The sequence below is a fragment of the Oenanthe melanoleuca genome, chromosome 11 (genome assembly GCF_029582105.1).
Source record: "Oenanthe melanoleuca isolate GR-GAL-2019-014 chromosome 11, OMel1.0, whole genome shotgun sequence".
Classification (NCBI taxonomy): Eukaryota; Metazoa; Chordata; class Aves; order Passeriformes; family Muscicapidae; genus Oenanthe; species Oenanthe melanoleuca.
In genome coordinates this window covers 1,118,624-1,146,297 of record NC_079345.1, presented here as the reverse complement: position 1 = coordinate 1,146,297, position 27,674 = coordinate 1,118,624, and the positions used below count along the sequence as shown (strand labels likewise).

The 27,674-nt window shown below is 47.0% G+C and overlaps 1 protein-coding gene across 2 annotated transcripts in view; it reads right to left on the bottom strand.

Moving 5' to 3' along the window:
* The window catches only part of ANKRD11 (ankyrin repeat domain containing 11), a 125,928-nt gene that overhangs the window by 82,938 nt on the left and 15,316 nt on the right, over positions 1–27,674 (bottom strand). For both annotated transcript variants that reach the window (XM_056500429.1, XM_056500430.1), the window contains exon 2: positions 21,213–21,292. The gene's annotated coding sequence lies outside the window, so the exon portion shown is untranslated. The remainder of the gene's footprint in view (positions 1–21,212; positions 21,293–27,674) is intronic.

Genomic DNA, 27,674 nt, shown 5'->3' with positions numbered 1-27,674 from the left:
ACACCTCTGCAACGTCTGGTGACCAGTTTGGATTGCTACATGATTTTCACAGCTATAATGATCTGTCATTTACAGATAACTCCACAGAAAGCTGTCTTTACATGTTGTTTCCTTTGGAGTTGTTGGTTCCTTGTCCCTCCCAGCACTCACAGTATGAGGAACTAAGTGTTTTGGGGAAGTTTCTTTAATAGAATCCTGGAACGGTTTGGGTCAGAAAAGATCTTAAAGCTCATCCTGTCCCACCCCTGCCATGGCAGGGACACCTTTCACTATTCCAGGCTGCTCCAAGCCCTGTCCAGCCTGGCTTTGGACACTGCCAGGGATCCAGGGGCAGCCACAGCTGCTCTGGGCACCTGTGCCAGGACCTGCCCACCCTCACAGCCAGCAATTCCCAAAATTCATCTCCTAAGTTTGACCCTGTTGCTAAGTGAAGATGATGCCCATCAAGCTGAGCTGCTGTGACAAGTGACCTGCACTCAGGGTTGGAAGATGCACCACAACAAGGTGAGGAAACAGAGCAAGTAAAAAAAATAATAAAGATAGAAGTCAAAGCTCATTTTCACATATTTTCCCTATCCCTCCTCTCAGCAGCTGGAATTCACCCCCCAGAGCTGCCTGGAGGATTCATGAAGGACCGACCTGCAACCCACCACCCTTGTTTTTAAGTTTTAGAGTCCTTCACCATCCCCTGAGCAGACACAGAAGCTGCCTCTCAGAATAAAAGCACTTTCTATTAAACCACAAGCACATAACACCTCCCAAAAGAAAATACACAGCAACTTTTTCCTAGCATTACTCCCAAAGACCAGACAGCTCAGGAAGAGCCATCAGCAGAATTCACTCTCCTCAAAGAAACAGTGAGCTGTGCATGTGCAGAGTATCTCTGGGCTAAAACTCTGCTTTCATGTGTAAAATTTAACCACATCTACACCTTAAATACCTCCTTAGAAGCATCCAGACCAACCAGCTCCTCAGCACTGCCTCCCAGGGAGGTGGGACACCAGGACTGGTCAGGCTGGTTGCTGTATTCATCTCAAGCACGCTCAGTTCTAGTTTTCATTAAAGATTAAGTCAGGTTCTGCCGAGGCTTAGGAAAAATACTGAAGTCACCAGTCCTAATGATTCCTCTGGCTGTCAGCAAGAACTGAGTATTTTTCCTAGCATGGGACTAATGGACACAGAAATTCCCAGTCTGATAACCCCTATGGGACACAGTAACAGCAGGGAACACACCTCCAGCTGATTTCCCAATGATGCTCCAACAGCAAAGATGCTCCTGCAGGCAGGAGCTCTGCAAAGTGCCAATGACAGTTCCAAAGGCAGCTCCCCATCCTGCCTGCAGTTCCTGGAGAATTCAGAAAGGAGGCTGGATGAGGGTCAGCCTTGGTGCTTGGATCAAGCACCCAAAAATGCCAGATTTGGAAGAGGCAGGGAAAGGATAGAGCTCATGGAATCAGGCATGGTTTGGGTGGCAAGGGATGTTAAAGCTCTTGCAGTCCCACCTTCCAGCAGCCCTGATCAACATGCTCTTGGAGTTCTGATCTGGAGCTTGGCTTAAGGCACTCCAGCCTCTGTACAGAGGGGACAACTCCCAGGATCCACCTTCCAGAGCTCCTTCCCACCCCTCAGCCACATCCTTTCCCACAGGACTGCTCTGACAGGGAACAACTTCCTCGTTTTTCAGCTCCCAGGAGGTTTCCCGGTGACACACGGCTCCTGGTGAGACTGAGACTGAAGATTATTTTGTGCCGAACCAGCTGACATTTGGAAAAGTTTAAATATCAAAATTTCCTCCTCTGTAAAAACTGAAAATAATACATACAGAACACATGACATATCGCTGGCATTTCACAGCTTGACTCAATCTCCAGTTTGCAGGCACACTCTTCAAACCCTCTTTAATTTAAAAAGATGCATCCAGACTCAAAAAATATGGGAAGTGCCCACTGCATCCTCATTGGAGTTGTATTAATACTTTCTGTGCTGAGATCTAAAGTCTGTCCTCCTTGGCAAATAATGCTGAGCTTAAACATGCCTTTAACATCATTTTACATCAGTTAAAATATATTAAATATATCATTTGTAGACATCACTAATGCTAACCTTTTCTGCCTGTACAAAAACACAACGGTGTTTAATTCATAAATTCATCTCAGCATCAAATATTGAAGTTCTTTGACCAGATTAGGAGTTAAAGACCCTAAAACAACATGGCCTCTGCACTGTCCAGTTATTCACAGATTTTAAATATCACAATCTTTTTTTTAAAATTCTGATTTAGTATATATTGTATAGTAACTACTGAAAACAACCACCAAAAAATGAAATCAGAACATTTGCCTTTGAAAGGAACATCCCTAATTACAATCACTGGTTTATATAGTCCAAATTTTACTAGATTTCATTTATTATTTGTTGCTGTATCACTTTCTTAATATGCATCTGCTAAGGAAGAAACATTCTGCTCCTAATGCTTCTAATTACCAAGACATATATTTTTTAAAGGGTTATTTTTTAAAGTTAAATATTTAATTTATTTGAAATGTTTCTAGAGGTGCCTCAAGTAAAAAATTGTTTAACATGTGTTTTACAGCCTCTCCAAACTCTTTTTATGGTCCTGGAGCCTGGCCACATTTGTGGAAAAATGTAATGTTTCGGCTTCAATTTGTCTGTAATTTCAGTGGGATGTTGCAAAACGCTTTAGGAGAGAACACAGCCAGAGTTTCAGCCAGTTTTTCAATTAATATCTGAAAAAAAAAATCACTTTTCTAACAGCCATGGAACTCAACTTCCCTCGTGCAGATCTGCTCCTGAGATCACTTCCCACTGACACGGTTTCTTTTCTTTCTCTGGCTGATCCCAGTGTGGGGTTCAGGGGTGGAACTGCAGATCCACAGCACAGGAGAACCCAAAGGGATGAGGGACAGGGACCAGCAGATGGTGGCACCCAGGGTGCCCCAATTTCAGACCCTGATTCCTGCCTGCCAAAACCACTCCTGTTGGTTTTTAATGCAGCCACATCAACTCCAAGCAGATCCCATCACCATCCATGAGAAAAAGTGCATCCATTAAAACAGCTCTTCCCATTGGGCTGGATGCTCTCCCACACCAAAAAACACCAAAAATGGGAGTAAGGATTGGCAGAGGGCTGGTTTTAAGAGACAGGGCTGGAGAGGGCACAGGGACAGCAGGAGGAACATGAGGAATGATCACATGTAACATGGGATTTGTGGATGTGAGGAGCCCGAGGACAGGCTGAGCTCAGGACTGATGCTGTGCAGCACTTCCCCAGCACTGCCCTGGTATTTTTAGCCTGGTTTCCTGAGGAAATGAGGCCCCCCAGAGCAGGCACAGCCTGCAGGAAGAAGGGGCTCAGCAGCCCAGGCAGAGCTCATCCCTGCAGGGAGGGGAGAGCCCAGTCACTGCCACAGCCAGGAGGGGTTTGGGAGCAGGGAATGAGCAGCTCTGCAAGGGGAACTCTGTGCCTGTGCTGGAACCAAGGTGCCCAAATTCCTGACAGAGGCTGGACAGGCTTGGAGCAACCTGGGCTAGTGGAAGGAGTCCCTGCCCACTGCAGGGATAAGGATATTTCGAGTATCCTTAAAGTCTCTTCCCACCAAAACCATTTCATGATTCTGCAAAGGCTCAGCCAGACACATTCCCCATGCTGAGACCATTTCTCCAGCTTCTCACTCTCCCCCCAATCAGAGTTTCCATGTCCCCACACTCTGGGGACACCAGTACAGCTCTGGGTGACAAGCCACCTGCCCTGAGGCCACGTTTGCCCAGGTGTGGTGTCACCAGACCTGCAGCACTGGGTGGCCGTGGGCTCTTGTGCCCCAGCACAGCTGCAGATGGCCACAAGTGATTTACTGTCACTTTAAAGCTCACTGCAATCCCAAGTCAGCAGGCCAGGCCTAAATGTGCTATGTCAGTGGTTTCTGCAGAATAACGGCACATCACTTCCTCAGGGAACTGTAAAAACTGACTCGCTCTCTACACAGAACCCTAAAAGCAAGAAATCACCACACACTGCAAGATCTCAGATAACTTGTCACTATGGAAGAGTAAATGGGAGAAAGTCAGAAAAATTCAAGGGAAAAAACAGACAAAGAAACAGATCAGGAGAGTCTCTAAGCCAAAGATCCAAAGGGTCACCTTTGCCAGAAGTCAGATGTGGTATTTGAGACAAAACATTCTGTAATGTGGTTATGCTCTGAAGCATTGAAATGCTATTTAAAAACAATAAAACACTGACTAGGAAGAAAATGTAAGGTGAAACTGAAGGTTTTGGAAATGGAGAGCATTCTCTGCAGTCCCTGGTGGGTGAGCAGGGAGGGACAGGAGCAGCCAGCACCCACAGCCCAGCCAGCCCCTCTCCTACAGAACAGCAGCAAAAATTCTCTTGCCATACCTGAAAACTTAAGTCTTTCCAAAAAGGCTTTCCTACCTCCAAATGCACCCTGTGGTATCTTCATGAATTAAATACACAAATGTGCACTCAGCTCGTGCCAGGAAGGAACTGGGACAGCCCAGGGGCATGTCAGCCCCTTTTGGGTAACCTCATCTACTGGCTCAGAGAAAACCCTCACAGTCTTAGAAGGTGCCCAGACTTTGGTTCTTCACCCTGAAAACTGGTTACTAACAGGTATTTTAATTATTAGAGGAATGGTCTCACATCCCCAGTGCTTGGTCCTGTCAGTAACATTTTTCCATCTTCCCCCTTGGCCTCCCTCTCCCACCATCTCCCTAAATGCCCAACCAAGCCTTTCCCAGGTTTTCAAGCCCTACCATGTTTATAATCCCAGCTTCTTGCCCAAACTGAGATACAGATGGGACTTCCCCTACACAGTTCTGCAGCTCACAGAGAACTTCAATTAAAACAGTAAGTTTTAAATGCCAAATCAGATGCAAAATTAAGAGGACAAAGTAATGAAGAACAAACCAACCAGCTAACATAGAAAACCCTGGAACACAGTTTGGAACAATGCTACATAAAAAAAATCCAGAGCTTTCTGTGGGAAGGAGGAATCACCATTATCAGCCCAAGGAAGAAATGAGAAACTCGTTGTCCCCAGCCTGGGAGGAGAAGGGGGACAGTATCTGGATGTGACCTCAGCGTGCTCCTGGCTGGGAGCTGATAGAGAACTGGCCTTGGCAAAGGGAAATTCTGTTAGCCTGCACAAGGGAAGGGCTGGGGAGCCAGCTGGGTATCTGTGCTCCAGTAAAACCAGTCGTTACCCCAGCACAAAATCACTCCATGAAGGGACACCACTGCCACTATCACCACAGCAACACCAGACCGACAGGCAGAGCCCCAACGCCCCGAACAGGGCTGGGCTCCCAGAAACCCCCAAAATACTTGGAAAGCGAATCCAAAATATAAGGCAGGGCACACATCCTGTTTTTCTGGAGCTATACAGTTTCTCAAGTGCTATAAAAACGATTTGCCACTGAAGGAGCCAAATGCATGGAAAGCTAGAAGCAGCGCCTGGGGTGGAAAGGAGGTGTTTTTAGCACACTCGGGCCAATTAAGAGCTCCAAGGTTTCCAAGCACTCCCCTCCTCTTAACCCAACAGAAGGAAACTGAGTTTAGCAACTTATTTAGGGTTTCATTTGCTAATTTGCAAAAACAAGGAGAAATCTTCCCCTGCTCTCCAGCATCTTGTTGGGGAAGCTGCTGCCAACACTCGAGCGTCGCTGCCAGCAGCTCAGCCCGGCGTGACCCAAAGTTCTGCACACGGGGAGGGAGCAGGGCTGCACAGACAGCCAGGGGGTGATCAGAACCCTGGCATTACAGCTGCTGCAAAACCAACCCAGGAAAAAGAAAAAGAAAAAAAAAAAAAAAAAAAAAAAAAAAAAAAAAAAGGAAAAAAAAAAAAAACCCCACCATGCTCTGAGCCAGGTTTAAACCAATAAGCCAGGTCTAGAGCAGCCAAGGCTCAGGCAATGGAACAGGGACCCCGTGGTTCATGCTCAAAAGGAGAGAGCTGCTCTTGTGCTGCACAGCCAATGAAGCTTTGGGAAAGCAGAGTCACCCTCTTTCCCCTCCACACAACTCAAAATGCTACTTTGAGATGACTGTTCTTGGTTTTACACTGATGAGAGCTAGGTTAGAGCCAGCCTTGGAAAGTTTTACTCAGCAGCAGCTTTAGAAACCATAAATTATCTTTAGACTAAGTTTACACACTCCCCCCACAGTGTGACTGCCAGCTCCAGTTCTCAAGGCTCCTCTTCAGACACCACAAAAACTCTCCAAAGACCAGCACAACCTTCACCCAGGCACAGGAGGGCTCAGAGATAATTCCAAAATCACCCTTGGAAAGACAAGCACCAGACTAAGGCTGAATTCAAGACTAAGCTTTAGCACTTTCAAAGCTACAAAACCTGGAGGGGAGCACAAACACCTCGAGTTGCATCACCAGGAGATTCACTCACATTGGGATGCAGAAAAAAATTCAAGCACAAATCAAGCAAAGCTGGCTATTTGTGGGCTAAGCCTTTAAAGTTTAAAACTAAGATGACTTTTTTGAAAAAATTAATTTTTAACTGTTTTGGACAAACCTGAAGCCAAAGAAGGTAACCAGAAGTGTTTTATTAGCTGAGGGGTTACTTCCCTCTCCTCGGGTCTATCACAGGGACTCGGCAGAAACTTCAGTTCCCCAAGAATTTTAGATACAAAACTTGTGAAGAAAACCAGCATCCCCACTCCCCTGGAATGACCATGTTCACCTTGGGATGTTGGTGGAACACAGAGCCCTGATCCAGGCCTGCAGCTCCACACCCTCAGCCACAGAACAGACCAGGATGCTGCTCAAAAAGGAAAGCAACAGGGGAAACACAACTATTTAAAAGGATGAAGTCTGAGGATAAAGGAAGAGCCACAGCATTTTCATGGGCTGCTCTGGTGCCTCTGGAGCACGGCAGCGTTTGGGGACAATTCCAGCAGCAAGGCAGATGTTGTCTCAGGAGCTGTCACTCATGGGCTGAAGTGAGAACATCTGCCACTCTGCTCTCCAAGAGAGCTATTCATAGCAAGAAAACTCTGCACAGAAACCAAAATTCTCAAATAATCTCTCCAAGGGGGAATAACAGTGACAGTGCAGGGGTGGAGGTTTTGGGGATGGCAGAGGTGAGTGGCTCCAGCAACACAGGAACCTCCACTGCCCTGGTGCTCAGCCCTGAGCCAACAGGACAGCCTGGGGTGTATTTATTTAAGCTGAACACAAACCCTCAAACGATGTCGGGATCAGAAATTAATGTAAGGTAAGAGAAAATCTTCCAGACAGGGATTAGCTGAGAAACCCCTGCTGGGAACTGGAGTGAGTGCCAAATTGTGACAGGAAAGATTAATACTTCCAGAGGCATTAGCACTACAAAACATCTGAGGGAAGAATGTTTTCTAGAATGTTTCCTCCTTCAGAGTGAGGGTTGTTACCTGCCACTGCCTGGAAAAACTCCTGCCCAGGTATTTTTAATGCACATTCCAGCACAGGGCAATGGATTTCTCCTATGCCATACATCACTGCTAGGCAAGAATTAAAATATCCTAGAGATAAAGTCCAGAATGTTCCAGAAGTTTCTCCAACTGGTCTCTGCACACTGATGACACCTTCATTGCTCAACTTCCAAACTCCAACAAATCCCCTTCAGGCAGGAGTTTCAGCAAACAGCAAGTAGGATCTCTAAACTTTATTATTGAAGGAAAATGTCTGAGAAAAAGCCCTCAGAACATTCTTTCTGCCCATTGTCAGAAAATTCAAGCCCTCGGCCACATCCCGTGTTCTCATTTTCTTGCACACTCTTTCATATCTGGTTTTGGCACTGCCCCTACAAGGGCTTTGACTGGGGATCTGTCCACACAATCCAGCAATAAATGACACTAACTGGAGTCATTCTTTAAAATATCTGTCAAATATAATTCTTTCAGTGTTTCGATTCTCACTGACTTGCCCCCACAGAGCTGGGATGAAGTCATAAATTATATGTTCTGCCACTCAATTTTCCCTGATTGTTTGGTAGAACCTCTCCACTAATACCCAGTGATCACCAGCCACCTCGTGGCTTAAGTGGTTTCCAATCATGAAAGATTTATCCAGTGTGACTTCCAGTCAATCACAGAGACACTGAAATGGCAATCAGCTCTCTCCTTGAGACCACAGTGCAGCAGACAGACTCCAGAGAGGAGGGAAGGCAGATCAAAGTGCTGACTCCAGACACCCAAAATTCACAGAGAAGCTCCAACAGCTGCATATGAAAAACATCTCTGGAAGAAAGGCAGAAGTCCCTGCCCAGAAGAGCCCTGCAGACACCCAGGATTTCCAGGGCAGAGCTGTTTCCTGGGAGGATACAGAACTCACAGAATCACTGAGGCTGGGAAAGACCTCCAAGTCCAACCTGTGCCTGGTCCCCACCTTGACACCAGCCCAGAGCACTGAGTGCCACGTCCAGTCATTCCCTGGACACCTCCAGGGATGGCACAGCCACAGCATCCCTGGGCACCTGTGTCACCTCCCTCACAGGGAAGGATTTCCTCCAATATCCACCTAAACCAACCCTCCTCCAGCATAAAACCATTCCCCCTTCTCCTGTCAGTGTTTGCTCCTTGCTCAGATGTATCACCCAGACCAGAATTCCCCAAAACTCAGCAGCTACCTCTCCAAGAGACGGCTGGGATGGAAAGAATGGCTGACAGCAAATGCCACCTGCAATCAGAGCACACAGGAGGTGACACAGGACGTGACACAGGAGGTGACACCAGTGGCAGCCAGGACAGTGGCCCCACACACAGCTCTGCTGCCCAGAGCTGTTTCACTGCAGTGGAACACAGCAGCTTCCCAGAGCCTGTGAGTGCAGAGCACGGGAGAGCTACAGGGAATTAATTGCTCCAGAACGAAAACTAGAAGAGTAAGCACAATTTATTTTGCCACATTCTTAAAATGAAATAAGAAAACATTTAAACACTACAGCTTATTTAGATAATACACACTGGAAGACATCTTTTACCGCTGGCAGCTTGAAAGAAAAGAACATAATTACAATTCCAAGCATGAAATGAGCTCTCTTCCACACATGCCTGAACCAAGCCTGACTGTTTCAGCAGCTGTAGTGAATCAAAGCCGGCAGAATTCAGCAGAAAGGCCTGAGAAGCAGCAGCAGCTCTCTGTGCCTCTAACCTGTAATTGAATGGCACCTGGATCCACAGGGCTGCTGAGGTCTCAGCAGTTGCAGATGTGCAGCTGATGTGTGCAGGAGCATTTGATGTGCCTGGAATGTGGGACCCCAACAATGCATCTGTGTGCTGGCCCCCCACACGGCCGGGTGTGGGCCCGGGGCACACATGAAAGCCAACATTATACTGCAAGGGAAAAAGAAAAGAGCCCCAGCGTGAGCTTGACTGCTGCTCAACCAAGAGAAAAACAATAGCAGCTTTGGTGGGAGTGTGAGCCAGAATGACCAGTGGCCACTTCCAGAGACATTCTTTGTTCAAGTGCTTCCACACTCCCTCCTTCACTGGCACCCAAAAACACAAAGGTACCGAAGGGGCTGCTAAACCCAAACCCTCGGTGACATCTGCACCTCCTGCTCCTCACAAACTGCAGTTCTGGGCACTGTGACCCCAGTGAATCAAGTCTGGAGCCTGCCCACTCTGGAGGCACCAGTGTGACACAGCGGCCCCTCGTCACAAACCCCATCAATTCCCCCTGGGCTGCAAATCCTCACCCTGCTCCAGCACAAACCATCCCAGCTATGATCCCCTCCTGCAAACCCGAGCTGAGCTCCACTCCCAGCCCTGGGAAAGCTCCAGGAGCAGCCACAAGCTCTGCCTTGGCCACCAGCACATGTCCACAGTGACACAGGCGTCCCTCCAGCCAGGGCAGGGACACCACACAGAGCTGAACAAACAGCATGGGAGTTAACCTTGGTAGACTCAGACAGCTCCAAGCTTGAGCCTGAGCTTGAACAGAGCTTTCCACAAGAGATGGATTCTTCTGAGGAGGAGCTGGGAGAGCTGCTGCCAGGGATTCTGCTGGGGAAGGAGGAGAAGCCCATCCTGGGAGGTTTATAAAATCATTTATGAGGTTATCCTGGCCTCCAGAATCACCCTCTGCAGGTACAAAATCACGAGCACTGCTCTGGGAGAAGTATTCCTAACATCACCAAGAAAGACTATCACTCTCCAGCTAACAGAAGTGAACATTTCCCCTTCCAGTAATTCCACAGGACACGGGCAGCATCACAGGGATAGACACAGCCTTCTGCTGGCTGCTTACAAGGTAAAAAAGAAGCAATTCAAATAAAGAAAAATAGGTTTAGGTGACTTTTCTATCACCTCAGCTGAATTACTGCAATTTCAATATTGCATCTTAATCTCCATGTGCAACTTTAGCTACTCCATTAAGCTTCATATAAAAAGTTTAAAAATAGGAATGGCTACAATAAACTAAATACCAGCAAATCTGACATAAAACCACCAAAATTATGCACATCTATATAAAAATCACAAATGTTAGTGCATGTTATATATATATATATATACGTGCAAAATTACTTATCCTGCCTGAAATCATTCCTGCTACAGCAATCTTTCCTTCCCTGATTTTCAACCCCAAAAGGATTACCATTTCTTTCCAGACAAGAACTTCTGCCAACATTCTGGAGGGCTGAAGTCCAAACCACACATAGTTCAACAACAGCAGAGTTGAACAAAAAGGAAAACTGGAGCTTTTTTTATTTTAATTATACCTTGTGAAAGTATGGCTGAGCAGGGGGAAAAAGTAGTCCAAGTCATTGATTAATTCCAGAGTAACGAAGAAGGTTCATGGCACACTGCAATATATATTTTATTAAGTTCACTGGATTTACCACCAGCTTTTAATGGCTGAACTGGAGGTGGCTCTCCAGGAAAACTCCCACTGCTTGAATTCTCACACTGGAATGGCTGAGAGTCCCCAAATTAATAATTTTACAGGCAAGGGTTTCATAACAGGGTCAAAGCAGGGGGATGACGGTATAAATTCTTCCTCACCCAGCAGAAAAAAAAGCCAGCATCAAGCTCCTTTCCCAGGGATCCCCAAGGTTTTTAACAGGGACAAAAATTCCAACTTTGCAAAATTGCAAAACCCAGCCTCTTTCAACACCTTTTAATTGAAGCCGTGCCAGGAGCGTGTCTGGAATTCTGAACCCACTTTCTCCTGAGCTGGAGCACAGCTCTGTGCTGGCAGCATCAGCAACTGGAGGTTTTCAGGAACAAAAACATCTCAATCTGCACCAAGGGGTAAAGCCATGAAGAATCCCAGGAGGAAAAAAAAAAGACTGAAAAAGAGCAATTGGGAACTAGGCTACTCCAAGGTACCTGATGGATCCTTAATGCTGAACATTCCAATGTTAAAGCCATGAACACTTATGGTTTTAACACAAACTGTCTCACTCCTCTGCCCAGGACACTCTGTCCTCCTTGTTTATATCCGAGAGTTGTTCCAAGGAAATGTATTAAGGACTAGAAAAAAAATACAGTCCAGGACTTTCTTCATTCCTCAGAGCTACTGTAAATTAAATATTAATATAGAAACTATTTCTGTGAGCAAAGGAAGCTCAGCACAGGGAGATTTTTTTTTTTTTTTTTACATCACAAAAATATTCACTTTAAAGTGACACCTGACCTTAAAGCTACCACATCCTCCAGGGCAGTGGCAGCACAGGATTCCTAAATAAGCTGTCTCTACTCAAAACCATACAATTTGTATGGTAACAGCACAGAAAATCACTATATTAGAGGGTAATTTTAATACTTCAATATAATTATTTAATTCAGCATTACAAAGGGGTCAGTCTCAGCCTAGGGCAGTGTCCTGGAGGTATCCAAATTACAGACAGAAGCACCAGGAGACACCACCAAGAGGTGATCAAACCCACAGCTGATCACTTCACTGATGTGAAGCAGCTCTTAGTGTGTAAAGCATCAAAGCTGAGCTTTTTTTGTTCACATCCTTTTGTACCCAGGGGTGCTTGGGAATGAGACACTGAGGAGTAACTCTGGTGGGGCCAAGAACACATCCCTGGAATTCCAAGCTGCTGTTGTGCCCAGCTCACTGCTGCAGTTACCCTTCTGAAGATCTCATTAATCCTGTCCCATCCTGGCTGGGCTCACACAGAACCAGCTCCAAGCCCAGAACCATTTCACAAGGATGGAAAATAAGAGATGAGCAGCTCTGAGGGCTCCTGTGGGCAGGGAGCTGCTCACACACATTCCTGTCCTGGAGCCATGGGATGGTTTGGGAGGGAAGGGACCTTAAAGCCCATCCCATCCACCCCTGCCATGGCAGGGACACCTTCCATTGTACCAGAGTGCTCCAAGCCCCTTCCAACCTGGCCTTGGGCACTTCCAGGGATCCAGGGCAGCCACAGCTTCCCTGGGACCTGTGCCAGGGATTCAGCACCCTGACAGCCAGAATTCCTGCCCAATATCCCACCCAGCCCTGTCCTCTGGCACTGGGAGCCATTCCCTGTGTCCTGTCCCCCCATCCCTTGTCCCCAGTCCCTCTCCAGCTCTCCTGGAGCCCCTTTAGGTTCTGCAAGGGGATCCTTCTCCTCTCCACTGAGCCCCCCCAGCCTGGAGCAGATCCGTGGTCCCCTCTGGATTTGCTCCCCTTGGATGAAAACCTCCCCTGGGGTCCCACACCCCTGCAGACCACAGGAATCAGCCCCAAGGACAATCCCCAGCTCCAGGAAATCCAAACTGCACTTCAGTGGGAACTGTGGATGACCTTCAAGTAGGGGACACTTAAAAATACGTCTGCATGTGCACATAGAGCTGTGGGTGTTTTAAATGCCTTCCTACCTCAGCAAGCTTGAGGTCAAGGGAATGAGGGAAGTTTTCTACTTTATATACTCAAGGGTTTGGCTAAATTCATATATTCAAGTTCTCCTTATAGCATTAAATAACCAAACACAGCAAGGAGAAAGAGAGGAGAATTTAGCAAAGGAAGGAGAATTCAGCTGTGTGACACCTTGCCAAAGGCAAAGCCCAGAGGAGCTGCTACCAGTTGGTTTAGACAGAGATTTCCTTCAGACTGTTGTAAAGCAGCACTAAAAACAAGAGGAAGAAAGGATTCAGGACTGGGCAGCTGCTACATCCAGCTGCAGCCCTGACTGGTGACAGGAAAAGAATACATGATTATTTTTCTTTCATTATTTGTTTTCTTGTTTTTATTTTGCCCAATTATTTGCTACCTGTTGCTATTTGATTTTGACTTCATATAACTTCCATGTAGCATTAAAACTGTGCAATTATGTTAATCAACATAATTTACCAGACAATAACAACTAGACTCTCTACCAGTCTCTAAGGTTACTCAAAATAAGCAGAAAAGCAGAGAATCATGGAATATCCTGAGTGGGAAGGGACCCCCAAGGATCATCCAGGACACCCCTGGTTGCCAGAGCTGCCCCTCCACAGGAATTCAGACAGGACTCAGGAGCAGAGTTGGTTTATTCCTCTATTATTACCCCAAAACTCTCTTTAAACCTCTCCAAACTTTCAGTTCCAAAGCCAAGCTCTCCAATGAACGCCCTTCCACTAACTTAAAATAAATTGCCCTGAATATTTATTTTCTACATTATCTTCAACCCAAATGTGCATTTCTCTTAGGAAAGTTAATTCCAATTAAGAGAACACTGAAAGGCTTCCTGCAAAAAACAACTACAGGATATTGGCAAGACTACAAGAATGAGGTAAAACTACTGAAGACAACAAAATAATTTTCTTCTGACTGTGCAACATAAAAAGAAAGTATATTTCTCATATGACACCAGCAATAAGTTTAGGACTAGTGGAGAATAACCAGAGCTATTCAACACTGACCTTTGAATCCTTGTACTGTTCACAGCTGAAAAATTATATAAAAGGATAAAATCAGAGAACTCCTCTCATCATACCCACTCACATCCATCAAGCTGACCAGCTCCTCTCATTTTACCAATTCCTTCACATATTTGTCACCTCCAAGCTGGAGGTGCCACATGCATGTGAACACATCCAGTTCTCCAGCTGCCCTCCCATCTTAACCAAACTGGGAAACAAACTGGGCGTCAAGACCTCCAGGAAATTCAGAATTAAGTGAAATGTTAGGCAAGGAAACCCAAAACACTCACAGGGAACGTGATCTGGGCTCTGCCCCATGGAGCCCAGGCCTCCCTGCAAGGCACACAACAACTTTTCAACCACAATTTTCCTCAAACCCTCTGAAGCCTGAAAACATTAACATTTTCTAAGGGTACACAAGGAATTGATGGCTGTAATTCCACATTATTGTACATGATTGTAAGATGTGTCCAGACACACAAACTCCACCAAAATCCAACCTGTTTTTTCAGATCAGACAAAACCCAATTTCTGCCATTGGGGTAATGCTGGGAGAACTGGACATCAGCTCGACAGAACCTTCAGGTATTCACTCTGGAGTTTAGATAACCACCAAAATAAACACCTGGAAAACTCAACTCCAGCGACACAGTAAGGCAGAGTGTCAAATCCCCAACAAACACCAGATCTCAGGCAGGAAAGCCATGGAATTAGAGTGCTTTGGATTGGGAGGGATCTTAAAGCTCATCTCCACCCCCTGCCTTGGGCAGGGACACCAAGCCCGGGTTTCTCTGGTGTCACCACCTGCAGCAAAAACAGCACCAGTCCCTGGGAGCTCCTACTGAACACTGACACAGTTATGTGATATCAATTCATCCTGGTTCTGCAGTTTAAGCCCAGGACTGAAATCTCAGCCTGGTTTAACTCGGGGTGCCTGCAGTGGTCTGTCCTACAGTCAGTGCTGGTTTTGGTGTTCCTGTGACTGCCCCATCAGAACACCACCAGGGCCAGCCCCCTGGGATTCTTAACCCACTGGGGCAAAAATACATAAAAATAGAACTCCATGTCCGATTTTACTTGGGAAAGCAAACAGAGCATCCATTTACAGTGGCCATTTCCCAAAATAACTCACGCACATGGCTGCTGTCCCTGCTCCTCTGAGAGAGGCTCCTCCACAAAGGTGAAGTTACACGAGCACATTCCTGGCTGATAAGGGAGCCCCATGCACCCAGCTCCCCAGAAATAGCTGCTGTGCTCCAGAGCAACCCCGAATATCGATAACGACTGGGGATTTAAATTTCAAATAGATTTAGATGAAAGATTAAGTCAGTTCCAGCACCGTGGAGATGCTTGTCTTCCATAATGAAGGAGCTCATAAAAATAACAAGGGAAAAGATTTACACCCAAGCTCCTCAAAAAAAAAAAAAAAAAAAAAAAAAAAAAAAAAGGAATGAATTACTGATTTTTTGCAGCTACTTAGTGGTAGGAACAGATGGTTCCAGGCAATAGTATTGACAAGCTCCCAAGCTCCCACCCCCAAAGGTGAGCTGCTAAGTCTGTTCCAAATTCAAGAGTTAAAAACGGCGCAGCTGAGACGCTGCTCTGGAGGCTCAGCCAGTGCCACAGCTCCAGACCCCCCTGTCCCCACTCCCCACGGCCGTGCTGCCCCAAACACCCCGCGGCAGCTCCTGCAGCCATCTGCCGGCTCTGGGACGAGCAGGGCTGCGGGGAGGGGAGGCAGCAAACACTGAGGGAAAGCAGAGCTCCCAGTGCTTGTCCAACAACCCAAAGCCAGGCGTGTCAGCTTCCCAAAACAGCCAGGCACAGGGAGCACTTCTGGGAATTTCAGCCCCCAGGAGCCTCTGCCATGGTGGGCACAGCCCCCTCACTCCCTTCACATCCACAAGTTCCTGCAAAACACCCAAAATCTCCCCTCTCCCAGCTCCTGCACGTCTCCAGCAACTGGAAATAATCAGCCTGTCCAGTACCCAAGATCAAAACACTCCTTAAAGCAGAAACTTGCTGAACACAATTCAGCTTTGGATTTCTGGAGAAGTCCAGCAAACCACCATAAAACAGGGATAACACCCAGCAGAAAAATAAATAAATAAATAAAAATAAAATAAAATAAAATAAATTAAAAAAAAAACCTTCTGGAACACCTGAGTGAGTCCTCAAGCACCTTGTTAAGCCAGGAAGGAATCCGGCTGAGCCAGCAAAGCTCAGCCCTTGTTTTCCCCTTCTCCAAAACCAAAGCTCTGCCAAGAATTTAGCCAAGGAAACAGAAACATTGCTAATTCCTGCTTCCCATCTCCACAGCCTGCAGGGAGCTACAGAAAGGTTTGGGTTGGAAGGGACCTTAAAGCTCATCCCATCCCTCCCCTGCCATAGGCAGGGACACTTTCCTCCAGACCAGGTTGCTCCAGGCTCCATCCAGTCTCTGAACACTTCCAGGGATGGGACAATCCAACATTTTACACTTATTTTTCAGAATTATTTCCTGGTTTTGTCAGAAGGGCTATCAGTGAAGCAGATCCATCACTTTTGCCTTTGCTGGCAATAACCATTTCCCACTTTTCCATGCAGAAAAGGCAGAACCAGGCAGCTCCCTGTTTGTGTCAGACTCTTGGGTGGTTCAGCCAAATCTCCCTCCATACAAGGTTTTAAATTCACACTCTGGGTCTTGCTATTGCACACCTGTGAGCCACAATTCCCACCTCAGCCCAGCAGCTGGCCTGTCCCTTGCACAATGACTGTCCCACCTGCAGCCCCAACAAAGATGCCACTCATGCATCTCCTGATGCAGGCATGAATTCCCTAAACACAAAACCACTCCCCTCACTTAAAGAACTCAGGATCTGAACGTCAAAACCTCAGCATCACCATTACCTACACCAAAGGGGAGGGAACAAGAACATCCCAAGCTCCATCCCAGAATTACAAGAGAGAATGTCCTCCCAAGATCCAGAGGTGGGAACATCGGGCAGACCTCCTGCTGCCAAGAGCATCATCTGCACTAAATCACAGCGTGATGGACACCTCTGGAAAACAAGGGATTGCAGCCCTGCCATGTGTCACGCTGCCACTCCATCCCCAGCCGCTGTCACCTCCTCAGGGCGGAGGCCACCACTTTGAAGAGCACCCTGGGTGCTCTGTGGAACACCCATAAATAAACAAAACCCTCGCTCACCACCCCACAACCTGCCCCCCAGCACTTTTACTTTCCCAAGAGGTCACACCCAGGAACACCATTGCACAACAATGGAAGCAGGAACCGGTCGAGAGACCTACAGATCCCCTCCCCAAAAACCCAGCCAGGCTGGGTGGCCCAGGAATCTTCTCTGGGAAATAACAGGCTGGCAGTTCCTGGAAATGATGGTCCCATGCACTGTCTGCTTGTTTTAATGAACTCATTCCTAAATGCAACCGTGATTTTTAAAGTGCACATTACACGTTAGTTGATGTTAATCTACAAAAAATGCACACTTCTGGGTTATGATTTCAGTGTACATTACATTAGCTGATATAAATCTACAAAATCCTAACTCAGAAGTATATTTATTCTAAAAATGAGGATTTTTCTGGTTACAATATAGCCCCTCAGAGAATGAAATTATTCAAAACCACGTAGATTCACAGAAAAAGCCCAACCAACCATTTTGCTTCTTTTCAAGCAGTTATTGACATGGTTTTCTCTAGTTCTAAACACTGGAGGAAGGAGAAAAAGGGCTGTATATGGTTGTGGGCTGCTCTCACCAAGAACTCCTGTGTGTGCCATGGTGAATAAATGGACCAAAATTACACCCAAGGAACAAGTCAAGCGAGACATCTTTCAAAGCAGCCCCTGCTCAGCTCAGCTCTGTTCATTAAGGTGCTGCATTGTGCTCCAGCTTGGCTTATTAGCAGTGGAAAGGTCAGGGAAAGTGAATTAATGGAAGTGCTGCGCTCTCCAACATCTGACATGCAAGAGAGGAGCCTCCCTACCTACACTGCTCCTGAAAGGTACCTTCAAATTGAGGGCATGTAGGTGGCACCTGCCAAAAGTGCCATGTGAATAACGTTGGCAATTTAACAAATTCTAGGAAAATACAGAGAACTGTAAAAGCAGCAATTCAACCACTCAAAGCAAATGCTTGTGCTGAGATTACAGTTGAAAAAGCAGCTTTTTCACGAGGACAGGGGGAAGGATTTAAAAACTCTTTCCTGTAGGTCTCAGCAGGGTTTTGTGTCCAAAAACTCAAGGCTTGTTTGACCCACAAAGAACTCCAGGCTCACAGTTAAGCCACCTCTGCTTAACCTCTGCTGGCAGTGAAGATACAGGCTTAAAAGTTAAATTTAGACAGTGTCACTTCAGTGCTGTCCAAGAGACCACACAAACATTTACTGCTCCTAGTGGCTCTGCAGACCCACCTGACACACACAGGGAGGACAGAGCAGGAGCTGAGGTGTTCCCCACCAGCCCCACACAGGAGACAAACCCAAACTGGCTCTGGTGAAAGGCTCTGGGCAAACCCACACCTGGAGAGCCACCCAGCTGCTTTATGGAGCTTCCAAAAAATCTGTTTTTCCAGGAGAAAGGGCTCCAGCAGAAGTCAGCAAACCCACAAGCCACACAGCTCTGCCTCTCTAACGCTGCACTGAATCATGGAATTGTTTGGGTTGGGAGGGAGCTCAAAGCTCATCTCATTCCCACCCCTGCCATGGGCAGGACACCTTCCCCTGTCCCAGGCTGTTCCAAACCCCTTCCAGCCTGGCCTTGGCACTGCAGGGATCCAGGGGCAGCCAGAGCTGCTCTGGGCACCTGTGCCAGGGCCCCACCAACCTCACAGGGAACAATTTCTTCCCAATATCCCACCCAGCCCTGCTCTCTGGCAGTGGGAGCCATTCCCTGTCCTGTCCCCAGTCCCTCTCCAGCTCTCCTGGAGCCCCCTGAGCCACTGGAAGAAGCTCTAAAGGTGCTTTCTCTCCCACTGAACAATCCCACCCTTCTCAGACTGTTAATTCCTCTTGTACATGGTTTTCCCTCCCCAAGCCCTGCTTCATAACACAACTACTCAACCCAAAAGCCAAAAACACTTCTGCAGCCAGGACCCATGGCAAGCTCTCCTTGGCTGCACAAGGACCAACACCCCAAAGAATCACTGCACTGCCACAGGGTTATCTTCCAGCCCTCTAATCTGGGAGGGGTCAGAACTAAAACACACGGGAAAAAGGCAGCAAGCTCAGAAGAACACTTCCTGCAGAGAAATATCTTCCTGAGCTCCATTTCCCCAGAGCAGTGAGACCTGAGGGCCCAACGTGAGCACGTTTAAGAGCATTAATAGAAAACACCAGCAGTTAAGTGAAGTCACGTTCCACCTAAACAACGCTCCCATTATTGCAGCATCTGACTTTGGAGGACAATTCAATCCTGGCAGCATGTATTGTAATTGCTTTTCCACTCCAGGCCTGGCTTTACAATCGTGCCCTTCTCGGGAGGTCAGGCTGCAGCTCGGAAAGCAATTCTGCTCCTCATTCATCCCTTTAATCCCACACCTGCATATTCATTAGGAGCTCCCTGAACACCACTGCCAAAGCCACCAGCAAAGCTGCTGCCTGGGGGAAGCCTTGACCCCTCTGCTCCCCTGGGAAGGTGCTGGGGACACGGGCATGGCACAGGGATGCTGTGGGGTGCAGGACAAGCCCAGCGTGGTGCAGCCACTCCTGCCAACAGCAAAAAGAAGCAAACGCCACAGCCCAGCAAAGCTGGCAGTGCCCCAGTCCTGGCAGGACAGGGTTTGGAGCAGCCTGGGACAGTGGAACAAGATGTGCTTTAAGGTCCTTCCCAACCCAAACCATCCCATGATTCTGATGACCTGGCTGGCTTCAAGCAAACCCTTCCAAACACACCTGAATTTTGGGTAAGATTTTGTTATCCTGGTTTGAAAAGGACAGCTTGCACTCAAAAAAGCCAAACAACACTTACTCCAAAACTCAGAAGGAAAAACCTTTGTCCCCAGCTATGAAATAAAACAGGCAGCAAACAGCAAGCAGCCTGATTTATAATTGATGCCAGGGCTGAGCTGGGTTTTTCAGGGCCCTGCAGAGCTGCCAGGAAGGAGGGCAGAGCTCCTGCACACGCCAGGAAAAGGCTCACACCTGATACACTTTAATTACCTAACAGCACTGGGAGAGTCACCGATGCCTGCTCTGCTTTGTCTTACTGTGAAATGCTTCTCCTGCTATTAATATTCACCAGGGGAAGCTGAAATAACATCTTGTCTCCATCTGAATACTTCAAAATTATCACGGCCACACTAAACATAACCATTTTTATTTTTTTTTCCCCTTAAAAATCCAGGACAAAAGACACCAGAAGACAGCCTGCAATGGAACAGGCTGGACTACACTGAGCAGCTCCCCAGCACCAGCCTTCATGGTGCTGACAACCTCATCACAAATAATCCCAGAGGTCAGCCAAGGACCCAGGGCCCCAAGGCAGCAGCCACACTCTGTATTATCCACTGGGAGCTTTCCCCAGAGGATTTCTGGCCGTGCTGGGGGTGACCCTGAGCCCTGCACATCCCCCCAGCTCCTGCTCAGCTCCCATCTCACCAAACCACCAGCACAGCAAAAAAACACACAGACAGAACAAGCCCTGTCTCCAGCTCCAGCCACCACCAGGATTTCCAGGGCAGCACCAGCCTCTCCCACCCTCTCACACAAAACAGAGGCAAAAAAAAAAAAAAAAAATCTCATTTTTCCCCCTAAATTCCACTCTACAACAGCCTGTTATTTCTGCATCTGTTAATGCTCCCAAAAAGTTGAATCCTAACGTTGCATCCAACTGCAGTCTCAGCAGATTGGGAGGCTTCTCTGCCCAAAATCAAACATAGGTGCCATCTGTTTCAATTAGGCTAATCACAAGGAGATGTAACACTGGGAAACTCAGAGATTTTGGGTTTTTTCAAGACATTTGGAAAGCAAAGAGAAAGAAAGAGGACTGTGGTATTATTTAATACTCAGCAGTCAGCAGCACCAACAAGCTGCACAGTCTGCTGGGCAAACCTGTGCTGGAACTGCCCACGCAGGAAAGTTCACTTTTATTTCACTGAGGTCAGAGAAAAACTTGCTATATTCAAAATTATCTAAAATTAAAAAGACATCTCAGGACTACAGACAACTTCCAAAATATTCTTGGTTAGTACTTTTTATATATTCCATAAAACTTGCAATTTTTGCTTTCAAATTTCAGAAAATAAAGAAAAAAAACATTTTAAAAATTCAAAACCAAACAATCCAACAGAGACACAAGCACTTGTGAGGGAATAAACCAGAAATTTTGGACAGAAGCAAAGCCAATATTTACCGATTCCATAGTTGAAAGCTGTTCTTCACAGGACATATATTAAAATCCAACAGAGGTGTGTCCCAAAAACGCTGTGTAATCTGAAAAACACGGGGATTTGCTCATTAGAAAATTAAAACAAGTGATTTTTATTCACTACACGCATGCTGGATTTGAGTACATGAAGGTTACCAAGTACAAACCCTTGCCTAATCCACAAATAAACTTCCTGATAACAACTCTGCACAAACAGAGGAATAAAGGAAAGAGTGGAAGCTCAGCCAAGCATCCACCCTCTTCCACAACTTTGTGATAATAGTTTTTTTTAAAAATCACCTGCTTCAAGGTTCCTGTAACCATCTGGGTGGGCTTAGAGGCATTTTATTTACAAATGAGGGCCCTGAGACAGGCAGGGCCAGAACAAGCTCCTGTGCCAGGAATTCACCTTCCCAAACAACCCCTGTGGAATTATCCATGGCACAAACCCTCTCTTTTCAAGCACACCTTTGCTCTGAATAGCAGTGGATCAAAACTTGATTTTTTTTTTTTCCCCAACCAGTTCTTGTACTTTCAAGGATGTTTTTCCAGTTAGAAATTCCCAAAGTGAGATTTCTGATGCCGGGCAGGAACCAGCAGGAGCTCTCAGCACCCAAGGCCAAGGGGAATTACATTCATTAACCAGCACACATGAAAGGGCTGGCAGATTCCAAACCCAAACCTGCACTCCTCACTGTTCCCAAGCTGGAGGAGCTCAGTGGGATGGTGAGGGACCCACAGGGATGGAAATTATCCCCCTGAGGCACTGGGAGCACTGGGCCTCCCCCAGTCCCAGTGATGCTATTCTGGTCTGCTAAAACCAGGAATGTTTTACCATTTCATTTACCATAACATTTCTGTTTCACCAGAAATGGTAAAAAGGTGAACTGCCAGCTCCACATCCTGCCAAATTCCCCCAAACCCCAAATGTTCCACCCAACCTCTGAGCACTGCAAACCACACTGAGGGACCGACCCCGGCTCCAGCTACAGTGAAAAAAATCTGAATTTCCTGTTGTGACAATTTAATGCTTTACCAGCACTCACCACCTTACAAACAACTCTGATGTAGCTGGATTTGGACAGCTGCTTTCCAATGGGATGGTTCCTTCCAAGAACCATCCAGGAGAGCCTCTGAGGCCAGCTGGGACTGAGGCACAGTGGAGATCAGGAACCCTGGGAGAGCAGTGTTTGTTCTGGGAAACTTTCACTCCCCAGTGAAAAGCCAAAGGGAAGATGTCCAGATGAGCAATGCAGCTGCATCCAGGGGAGAGCTGCTTCCAGCTGGGCTGAGGGAAGTCTTGGGAGCCTCAGTGAGAAGGAACAGGCCAAAACAAACCCCAAAACCCAGAGGAAGATGTGAAAGCCCAGGGTCCTAACTCAAAGAAAGGAATCCTGCAGCAGGTAAACTTCTCCAGATGGGCAAAATGGAAGTTTCCTGGCATTTTTCTTTGAGAAGAATAAAGGAGATATCAGCACATGGCCACCTCGTGGGTTTTTCCAAGGGATCCCCTGATGGGAACTGCAGCCCTGTGGAACACGATGGTAGTACTTGCACTGCACCTCTTCCAGCAGGATTCCTCTGCTCCTTTTATCCTCCTCTCCATAGTAACAGTCACATCACTAATTAGCATTTCAACAGCAATAAGAGAAAAACTGGGGGGAAAACTGAACTTCCAGCTACCTTGTCTGGAAATGCAGCAGTGCTGCTTGCTGACAGGAGTGACTGTCACACAGTGATGGGTGGAATGGTTTGGGCTGGAAGGACCCCAAAGCTCATCCCATTCCATCCCCCCGTGGGCAGGGACACCTCCCACCAGCCCAGGCTGCCCCAGCCTGGCCTTGGACACGTCAGGGATGGGGCAGCCACAGCTGCTCTGGGCAACAACTGTCATCAGCATCACCAAAAATCTACAGGAATCAGTCCCAGGACACTGCTACACCATTTTCAAGGTCTATTTACAGCTGCTTGCTGGCCCACATACAGCAAATTTATTCATTCCTTGGCTCACATATAAACATACATAAAGTATCCTAACGCTGGAACAGGACCACACGTGAGCCAAGTCATTTTCACAAGGAACATGGCACCACTTTTAAATGGAATTGTTATCAAACCACTCAGGAATGCAGCAGACTCCAGGGGGAGATGCCAGCACAGCCTCACTGGCTCTGCCTGGTCGGGTCACTCACACAACGATCCTGATCCGTGGAATCCAACATTTCAATTTCAACCCAACCTCACTTCCAAAAACCACATTATAATTAATAAACACATCTATCCATCCCATTTTCTTAGCTTTGGCTGATGAAAATGTGTCACTTCACAAAGTAGCATCACTGCCCTTGTCCCTCCTGGGAACCTGCAGGGCTGGCCATGGACAAAGCTCCAACCCTGCCAAGCTCAGGAGCCACCTGCAAGTGCACCATGGAACAAACTGGTCACACAAACACCAGAAAATCACGTGCTCAGGGTGGCCAGATCCTGGTTTGAAACAGCTTCAGTCTTTCAAGACCTGGGATACTTTATTTTCTGTTAACACAAAGCAATCTGGAACTTCTGGGCAAGTAGACAGTTCTACCAAAATAAATATTTAAGTGCTTAAAGTTCTAGATTTTCTCACCAACTCCTGATCTTAGCACTGACCACGAGGTTCCTCAGCACCTCCCCAAATTAGTGATTCTTGCTGCACCCACACACAGATCAGGACTTCACATTCAGAGCACAGCATGCAACTTCTGCCAGCATTCCATCAAAAAAATGGGAATTACATAATTCTAACCTCCTTAATAAAAGGGTATCTTGCAATTCCACAGAAATTAGTATTTGAAGATGGAAAATGCTTTACAATCCCAAGCTGTGACCTGAAAAATGCTGACATTAGTTCTAGACTCTTTACAGCAGCTGGGATGTGGCAGCAACACCAACTGGACCCAGCAGCAGGGTGGGAACTGGCTCCACTGAAGGAATAAACCAGCTCTGAGCAGATGCAGAGACCCCTGCAAGGGTCCCCATGCAAAATGTGTTTGAGATTCAATGATTTCAAACACCTCAGTGTTTCTAAATTTGATCAATAATGCAGAAAGGTTCTGCCTAAATCTCCATTTCTCAGGGGACAGGAAGGAAGGCACTGCTCTGTCTCATGCCAGGAGATCCAGAGGAAAATGTCCCCACAAATGTGTGCCCACCATTGGTGGTTCTTCCAGGGACAAAGCTGCATTTGGACCCCAAGTCAGACTTACAACAGTTCAGATTTTCTGGTGATCCAGAACTAGGCAGCATCACAGGGTATCAGAGATTTAGATTCTGGTTTAGACCAACTTTTGAATGGAAAAAATCTCTAGGGAGTAAGAGAACCTTTTTCCACAGCACTCATCTGCTTCCCTCAAAATAATTCCAGGAAGAGAGAATTTCAATGAGGAATCTCTCTGAGGGCTCCAGTGAAAACACACCCAGGGGAGCACCCAGGACCCACAGAGCTCCTGCTCCCAAGACAAGCTCCATTACCTCTGACATACAATCAAGGGGAACAAGTACAGCAAATTTGGAGGGAGGGGAAATTTGGAAGTGTTTTCAAATGCACTCCATAGGCAGAGCCTGACAGAGCTTTCACCTGCTGGAATGGGGAAAAATGCTTAAAATCCCACTGTAATTCCAGAGCCTGAGAAAATGGAGACAGGGGAAGAACCCACAAGCAGCAGCATTACAAACCCCACAGTCTTCCATAAATATCCATGGGTTCCTTCTGCTGGAGTTTGGGGAAGAAAAGATGCTACATACACAGAAATCTGTCTCTGGAGCTTTGCCTATCCCATCCATGCCCAACTCAGCAGGAAACCTTTCCTGGCCTCTCAAGGGATGGACAGTGAATACTGATCTTCAGATTTGTGGCAATTTCCCCCAGGAGCCTGGAAAAGCACCCTCAGACCACTCCCTGCAGCTCAGGACTCTCAAGACAGAGGAGGAAAAGAAGAGGTGCTGCTCTGTGGATCTGAAGGGGGATGAAGAGCTGTTTCCAAGAAATCCATATAAATTTGAGATAAATATCCCCTGCAGCCAAGTGCAGCCATCTCCAGGCACACAGAGAGCAAAACATCACATTCCCACCCATTTCAGAGAGATTCCCAGCACTGGGGTGAGCTCCAGGACCTGCCCTTCACTACACTTTATGAATATTCCTGCAGCACTCAAACCAACTATGCTCAAACAGCAGCAGCTACCCAAGTGAAAAGCCAAAGCACACAGAGAACTCCACTAGCCCTAAAAAACCCCACCTTTCAGTGTGTTTGATTGTGACAAAATTGTAGCATCAAGTAAAATTTAATTAGATTACTTTTGGAATGAAAGTAGGTGATAAATTCTTGAAGTTCCTTTATTTTGCCCTGCAGATGAGATGTATGCTGAGATCTACAGTTTTTAAAGCTTGTGTTGTCTGTGCCACTTGATAAAAAAATATAAAATAAGCTGATACTGCCCTCAAAAACATAGATACTTGTGTGGGCTGAAGAGCCCAAGGTTTAATTTGTCCCGCTGCAATAAGCACAAAGGGCAGGAAAGATGTGATTCCTGGGAAAACAAACTGTACTTTAAGTGTTTTAATTGAAAGTCTGACATGGACAACACAGTCCCTAGCAAGTGGGGGTTGACAGAAGCCTAAATTCAGGAACAACCAAGCTGTTCAGTGAATTAGGGGAGGTGAGGATTTGTGAGGACACATCACAGAATCATGGAATGGTTTGGGTTGAGAGGAATCTCAAATTTCATCTTGTTCCTGCCCCCACCTCAGGCACAGACACCCTCCACTATCCCAGGCTGCTCCAAGCCCCTTCCAACCTGGCCTTGGACATTTCCAGGGATGGGGATTAAGCTCCAAGGTGTTGAACTTCAGTGTCCCAGTGAAGGCAAGAAGGGTGGATGTTCTCTGGAATTAAAGCTGCAATTTAAAATGAGCTCACAGCTGCTGTCAAAGTTCAGGCTCCTCCTCCTTCCCATTCCTCCCAAACACCAGTGAGGTGGGACAGATGCATCCCTGCCCTCCCCTGGCTGAATCCTTCCCTGTGCCTTCACCAAGTCCCACTCAATTCCCTCAGCACCTCCTCCTAAGGGAAGCAGAGGGTGAATGATGCCACTGGGCCACAAGCTCTGCTTTATTTAAAAATTAAACTGCATTTCTTACTCCATGCTCAGCTTTAACACACCGAGAAAATACCAATTTTCAAAAGAAAAGAGTGACAGACAGACATTTGTCACCTTTGCAGTCCCAGACATCTGCATCCTTGTAATTCCATGGCAAATTGGATCCAGGTTACTATTAATACCTGAACTATTTCCTTTCCTTTCTGAATGCTGATTGGTGAAAAGGGTGCAAGCATCCCATTTTAAAGCACACTCATTAGCCAAGGAGGAGTCAAGGAAGGAGCCAAGAAGTCACTGTTCAGCCTTCAAGAAGAGACAGTGTCTCAGATAGGGAAAAACAGCAAACATCCATGGAGTGGCTCCTGGTTGGATTCTGAGCAGGCTCAATATCACCTCCCCAGCCAAGAAAACTCTGTAGTGACAGGAATGTTACAACCAGACAGCTCACCTACTCAAACTCAGGTTTTTTAGGAATATGCAGGTGGCAGCCCCACACCCAGGGGTGTAGGATCAGACATGTTACCTGGCTGGACAATCCAGGAGGTCCCCAGAAAGCAACATTAAAAATGTAATTGTAGAATGTGCTCAAGTCTACAATTCCTGAGTTACAAGTGCCTTACAACCACCTCAAATTACAGAGTAAAGAAAGAGCTGAAAGGAAGCACCTTCTTGATTTCCACACAGCATCCCTCCCCTATTGTCTGGGGCCTGGCAAGTTAAGGTCAGGATAAAAAGATTCCTTAAAAATCCCACATACATTGAAAGCACCTACAGCTTGCACTGATCTTTTTTTGCTTTCTATTCTAAGCCCTGAACAGGTTTAAGCAGCAGTTGTCATCATTAAAGAAGCTGCTCCCCTCCCACTTTCCATTCTGCTGGGAAAGCAGCATCCTGGCAGTGCCAGGCACAGGTAAGGAAGGAGCAGCTGCCATCTCACTCAGGGTACAGAAATCCAGTCTGGAAAAGGCTGTGAGGAGGGCACAGGCTGCCTCAGCCACAGGGGATCAGAGAGCATTGCTTAACAGTGAAATAAGGAAATAAGTAATAAGGAAAAAAATAAGGAAGTCAAACTGCCCGTTGAGGTGCCCCAACCCTTCAGAGAGGCTCGAGGGATGCAAGTTGTGCCTGGTGCCCAGCTCCTCCCCTGTCCAGAGCCCAGCTGAACCCCCAGGCCAGCAGAAAGCTCCTGGATCCCTGTGCCCATGGCTCTGTGCTCAGAGGGGCTGGAGGCCCTGCAGCACCACAGCCCAGGAGGGGCCACAGCCACCCGGGGAACGGGCCCAGCCCTCCCTTCCAGCACACAGCCATCCA